This window comes from Bombina bombina, chromosome 3 (assembly GCF_027579735.1).
Source record: "Bombina bombina isolate aBomBom1 chromosome 3, aBomBom1.pri, whole genome shotgun sequence".
Classification (NCBI taxonomy): domain Eukaryota; kingdom Metazoa; phylum Chordata; class Amphibia; order Anura; family Bombinatoridae; genus Bombina; species Bombina bombina.
In genome coordinates this window covers 229,394,556-229,401,685 of record NC_069501.1, presented here as the reverse complement: position 1 = coordinate 229,401,685, position 7,130 = coordinate 229,394,556, and the positions used below count along the sequence as shown (strand labels likewise).

The window sequence follows — 7,130 nt, the reverse complement described above, 5'->3', positions numbered from 1 at the left end:
AAAAAAATAAATAAATTAAATTTTTTTTGCACAATCTTAGTTGCAGTAGATCGTCAGATTAAAGCAGCTGGTGCTGTGCAACTGACCAACTAATCGCTGACCACCTAATTGATAATGAGATTTGTTGACAACTATTTTTATGATCAAAACTTACCGATTAGTTGTTGCAGCCCTAGATGTGTTTTTACAAAATTTAGCCGGGCTTGGATGTTTTGTTTTGTTTTTTAAGAAAAGGCTTCCGTCTTGCCACTCTACCCCAAAGCCCAGACATATGGAGAATACGGGCGATTGTTGTCACATGTACCACACAGCCAGTACTTGCAAGATATTCCTGCAGCTCCTTTAATATTGCTGTAGGCCTCTTGGTAGCCTCCCAGACCAGTTTTCTTCTCGTCTTTTCATCAATTTTGGAGGGACATCCAGTTCTTGATAATGTCACTGTTGCACCATATTTTCTTCACTTGATGATGACTGTCTTTACTAGGTTCCATGGTATATCTAATGCCTTGGAAATTCTTTTGTACCCTTCTCCTGACTGATACCTTTTAACAATGAGATCCCTCTGATGCTTTAGAAGCTCTCTGCGGACCATGGCTTTTGCTGTAGGATGCGACTAACAAAATGTCAGAAAAGACCTACTAGAACAGCTGAACTTTATTTGGGGTTAATCAGAGGCACTTTAAATAACAGGTGTGTACTGACTCCTATTTAACATTATTTTGAATGTGATTGCTTAATTCTGAACACAGCTCCATCCCCAGTTATAAGAGGGTGTGCACTCTTATGTAACCATATTATTTTAGTTTTTTATTTCCCTTTACCTAAAACGATTTCAGTTTGTTTTTCAATTGAGTTGTACAGTTTATAGGTCACATTAAAGGTGGAAAAAGTTCTGAAATTATTTATCTTTGTCTCATTTATTTACATCACAGAAACCTGACATTTTAACAGGGGTGTGTCGACTTTTTATACCCACTGTAAAACTACACAGAGATCCACAAGTAAACTTTATCCAGCAACCCGATATATAAAGCCTATAAATTAAATAAATATAGGATCCGTCACCCTGCAAAAATAAACACTACTAAGGATACTGGTAAATAATATGTATTTAATTAATTTGTCATGTGCAAAAAAGATTATGTACAAAAAGAAAAAGAAACACATTAATTGGTCATAAAGCTAATAAGTACATGCAATTCATTCATTACCCAAGAAACAGGGGTACCCAGAGTAATATTAAATAAATATTAAAGCCAGCATTGTTCAACCTACTTTATGTTTACGATTAAGGGTATGGGACGAAGCTTTGGATGCGATATGAACGATCTTGTAGCCCCCCCAAAATGGTAATTTGTTAATCTGCTGGGACATACCTTATCTGGCCACATAGGGAGTGAAGGAGTGAATCTGGGAATACCTAGTTGCTGTATAATTGTATGCAGTTGCTGTATATTTGCACGAGACAGCCTAACTACAAGGACATTCTATGTGGAGACTTGCTTTGGTGAATTTCTCATATGTGAAGACCTAATTGTCTACTTGTTGGCTTTAATATTATTCTGGGTACCCCTGTTTCTTGGGTAATGAATTAATTACATATGCTTATCAACTTTATGACCAATTAATGTGTGTTTTTTTTTTTTTTTTTTTTACATATTTTTTGCACATGATCACAAATTAATTAAATACATATTTACCAGTATCCTTAGTAGTGTTTATTTTTTGGGGGGTGACGATTCCTATATTTATTTAATTTATAGGCTTTATATGGGGTTGTTGGATAAGGTTTACTTGTGGATCTCTGTGTAGATAGAGATATATACACATACACAATACATACATACACATATGTGGTTTGTATGTTTATGCATGAAGGGTTGCATTCTTCCGCATTCGGAAATTCACAAAACCTCTGAAAGCACATCTCTAGTACACATATTTGGCTTCCCTTTATTGTTGCATTGCAAACTGCCTTGTTAACCATCAATTTATTTTATACTAGGTACATTATTAACTAAAATAAATACATTTGGGAGTTATGTACAGCAAATCTTCCTCAGTGCCTAGCAGATTAATTGTACATGTGCCTGAAGTGGGCTTACAGGGTCAAGGTGGGGCAATCAGTGACACTGACAACTCTACCTGAAATTTAGGTGAGGTGGATTAGTGAAGTTGTCATTACCATAACCTGTGACACCCCCCCCCCCCCCGCGCGCGCTAATGCCAGGCAAATTTGTGCTTTAACTACATTTCACCCACAATCACCACCAAGTGATGCTTTACAGAGAGGGTAAACACCCTAGGACAATAATATCAGAAAAACCAAGGACAATAAGAAATATATAGGTTTTAAAATAAAAGTTACCCAAGACCACAACAAAACCACCAGCAGTTACTTATAACTTCTAAATTGCATTTATATCTGCAATTCTGCCACCCTTAATGCACTTATAAACAAATCTACTATAGGATTTCCTTTTTCGCTTCCACACTTCACTTATTTAAACACACCAGTTAACTCCTTGTTTGCGCCAAACGGCCCCATAGCATTAACACAAGGTTTGCTCTGGACAATGAAAATCAAGGGGTTAAATCACTACTCACACACACCAGCATTTGTTCAGAACAATGATTTTAACCCTTATAATGAAAGTGCCCAGGACAGCTAATCCACTTATAGTAGTTGAATGAAGGAAGGAGGAGTAAAACAGAGAAAGGTTTCAGTAAACAGCCAGAAGTGCAATGAATGTAAGCCTCACAAAGGGAAGAGATGGGGCTGTCAGCCACACACCAAGCAAGACCAGTCAGTCAATGTTAGAAGACACCAGGATTCCTTTTCTTGGAGCTACTGCCAACTGTGTTTATAAAGTCCTGATTTAATAAAATATATTTCACAAAATAAGACATTGGAAACATCTGTCTCACTGAACATTCTCCATTCTTAGCAGACCATCAGTAATAAGAGTCTCACATTTTAAATGTATTTATGCTGTTTCATCCCCCTGACAAATCACATTACTTGTTTATCAGGGCTGAAATGAAGAAACTCACTGTGCAGTGTATAAAAATCCTCCCTGATTCATCCTGGGAGGCAGAATATCAGAAGTATCAGAGGAAGCATCATGACTACATATGTAAAATACAGTTCTAAAAAGATGTGATTTTGTTTTTAATTAGACTTGTGCTCTACAATCTATCCCTGCAAGTCATTCAATTATATATTAGCTCATAGTAGAAGTCAACAAAAATGTACACACATTAAATATAAGTTTTTAAAACTGTATAGAAGTGGTAAGGTTTTGAGACTTAGAGACATGATACCCAAATGTTGAAACACTTGACAGTGATGCAGCATAGCTGTAAAATGCTAACTAGAAAATATCACCTAAACATCTATGTAAAAATGAAAGATATTTTACCACAAAATGCCCTAAGTATTCACACCCCACTGTAAAGAACTTTAAGCAGCAAATCAGTATGTCTGTCCCGAGACTTGTTCATGTTATTTCCCTATTCAGTTTAAGGTGGTTTACTATGAAATATCATGAGATCACAGTAAAACAGTTTATGACCTCAGCACTGCTGATTGGCTGCTGTTCATGTCTTACTTTTGAAAAAACAAACAAAAACTTGCAGCTGGAGTAGTAACTGAAAGATAACTTTTTACAGAGAATTTACTCTGGTGAGCTGAGGAAAAATATCTTCCTATTTAAAATAGAGATGTTCAAGTGATATTTTCCTGTCAGTCTTTTAGTTATACTGCAGCACTTTTAAATGATTTAGCCTATAAGTATTATGCCCCTTTAAGCACATGGAGGCTATATATTTTAATGTACTTCAATTTGTAACATCTTCAAAGAAAGTAAAAATGCAAACATAGTGATCATAATATAACTGATTTAATGAACCAGGAATTAAACAATTTCGCACAATTTTTTTTTCTGGCTTTTACAACACTAGAATTGGGAAATCTTCAATGACAGTACTAATCTAAACAAGTGTTCACTAAACAGCTTTCAAAGAAATGCAGAGACTTCATAAGAACACTGACCCATATATAATGGGATCTACATGGGGTAAAGAAAAAAAAAAAAAAAAGTCAGCATATATTAGCAGTTACAAGTTTCCAAGAACGAAAATGGTGGTCCTGTAGGAGCTATCTATTACCGGGACCGTTCAGGGTCATACGGTTCCACTTGACTTCTTAAAACCTAAAAAAAAAAAAAAAAAAAAAAAGGCTGTTCCGTGGCAGAAGTTTGGGGGACACCAGTCAATACGAATTCTGTAACTTCACTGGTTAACAAAGAAAATAAGATCATCCGTATCATTTTTTTTTTCAGGGATAGGGCTATAATATTTACATATTCCATTGATTAAGAGTTTCCATATACACCGATAAAAACCCCTCTACAATCTCCATTACTTAGTCCCACCACAGAACAACCATATAGGTTTCGGCCACCTAACCCGATGGCTGTCAATGGGTTTAAAATATAGTTCTAAAGGTGATTTGTTATACAAAAGAATGCGCTTACAAGGGTCACTTGGCATACGTGGGCTACTTACTGTCGCTGGCTAGAAATCATGCTTCATGAAACCGCGACCCTCTCCACCACAGATCACCAGCAAATGTTTCACCGAAAAGGGCAGAGCCAAAACCGCCCACATCCGGGAACAACCCGACAGTACGAGAGGTCTTTCGTATAGGAAGATAGCTGTCTAGCACGCTGCCTGAACAATATACTTGTAACCTCGCTTGTGTACACGCTGCGTAGTTTCTAATTGGCGGCGCTTAGAGAGGAGGGTGCTGGACCTGCCTGCCTGTGACTCTGATTGGTTGTAACTTGAAGAATTGAGCCAGTACAAAGGCTGAATTGTTTATTCTGTAAAAAGATGGTTAGAAAATGTGTGCGACTGCGATCGGATGTAGTTCAACTTCTGAGATCAGGAGTCAGGAGTGGTAACGGTCCAGCCAGTTGGTGTAACCATAACTCAACATTTTTAACAAGATTGCAAGTTGTGACTGGGGTTGGGGTAAAGTGGACCTCTTAAAAAGACCCCATGGAACTAAAGCTCCTATCTATCATATGCCCATATCAGACCCAACTCTCAGTAGCCATGTTACTTATACAGCTACATCAAGCCTGAGGTCTGATCCAAACAGTAACGTGTCCAGCTTTTTAATATACGTACATTTAACAACCGTCTGTTAAAATACTGTACCGTATAGTTAATACTGGCCTCGTCTAAATGTAAAATAGGTAAATGTGGAGTTTAGCATCACAAATGATGTAACCATGTTATATTTTATTTAACTTTTTTATATTTGATTTAAAAATGTAATTTTGCGAAATAACTAAGAAATGTTCCAAAGACATTATAATCGCGTATGGAATTTCTGAACACAAATTCATTATTACCTGGTACCAGTTCATTGCCTGGTGGAAATTACTTCATAAAAGTACAACGAGAGGGAGGCATTTATAGGTTCCCAGAGGCGATTGCTGCGCCCGGGGCAGGTATTGGAACAGCGATCTGTTCCAATACCTGCCCCGGGCGCCGCAACTAGGGTTGCCACCTTTTGCCCAGAAAATTCCTGGACACTTTAAGTGGGTGTGGCTTGGGGCGTGGCTTCTCGCGGCCTCAAATTCTTTATGAAATCAATATATATATGTAATATATATATATATTATATATGTAATATATATATATTATATATGTAATATATATATATATATATATGTTATATATGTCATGAGATGTAGGACATATGCAGGACACAGCAATGATGGTACAACTCTATTTTATTGCAGAGCATAACAATACACATCTAGTCAGGTTGATTGTACTAAACTAACTGCGACACAGACACTGGACCTAAGCCTCGCCCACATACTCGTGACATCACATCCTACTCTCATCACATCTTCCCCTTTTTCAAAGGCAAAGCGTACATTTGCATATAATAAATAACAAGGTACACCAACAGGGTACACAACAACATTTTTGTTTTTGAACATTATAAAAACAGATAGATTAGAAAACATGAACAAATAAATTACATCCTGACTTGGACATCGGGGTAGACTACCCTAGTCCACAGTGACCATGGGATTATTCTGCCCATACTTCCGGTCACTGTTCTAGCTAAAGTCAGTCCCTGTATCGGGCCGGAAGTTTCACCACTCTTCCGCTTGATGTAACTTTGCATGAACTGTCCTCTGATACAGAAGATGGTGAACAAGAGTCTGCTGGAGGCAAAGATATATCCCCGCTGTGATCTTGCTGAGGGGAAGGCACCTCTCTTAGAACAGGGGATCCCACCGGCGGTGGTACTGAGGTATCCGGTTCCAGACTCTCAGGTACAGGCTGAAGATGTCTTCGGTTACGGCGTGTAACCGTCCCTCCCTCTGTAAGGACTGTGTAAGACCTTGGTTCTGGAGAGCGGCCCACTACCGTAGCAGGCGTCTTCCATTTCTTCTCATCATCCAGTTTAATTCTGACACTTTGGCCCGCTTTCAGTTCCTGTAAAGGCCTGACAGAATGTCTCCTGTCGTAGAAGAAACGATAACCCTTTTTGGCCTCTTCATCCCTCCTAAGGACTTCGTCCCGAGGAACAGGGCCAGGCGGCTTGAAGACACCCACTGAGGGTAAAGTGGTGCGAATCTGGCGTCCTAGCATCAGCTGTGCCGGGCTAAACCCGGTGGCTTGAATGGGTGTCGCCCTGTATGACAAGAGGGCTAGGTACGGCTCAGATTGCTTTAGAATGAATTTTGTTGTTTGAACTGCCCTTTCAGCCATTCCGTTGGCCTGCGGATAATGTGGACTTGACGTGGAATGTACAAAATCATATTCCCTGCTGAAAGCACTGAACTCTGTAGAAGCGAACTGCATACCATTATCACTCACCAGCTCCATTGGAATGCCCCAGCGGGCGAACAAGCTCTTCAGGCGAATGATAACGGACTGACTTGTGATATCATTCAGGGGTGCAATTTCCAAATACCTGGAATAGTAGTCGATCACAACAAGAATCTTTTTCCCGTGCAGTTAACACAAATCAGCAGCTATTTTCTGCCACGGCCCCGCAGGCAGCGGAGTAGACATTAAGGGCTCCCTTTTCTGAG

The 7,130-nt window shown here is 38.9% G+C and overlaps 1 protein-coding gene across 1 annotated transcript in view; it reads right to left on the bottom strand.

Annotated features, from left to right (window-relative positions):
* Positions 1 to 4,676, bottom strand: part of FAM222B (family with sequence similarity 222 member B) — a 181,827-nt gene extending 177,151 nt beyond the window's left edge. The window contains exon 1 of the mRNA XM_053706187.1: positions 4,570 to 4,676. The gene's annotated coding sequence lies outside the window, so the exon portion shown is untranslated. The remainder of the gene's footprint in view (positions 1 to 4,569) is intronic.
* Positions 4,677 to 7,130: the final 2,454 nt, after the last annotated feature.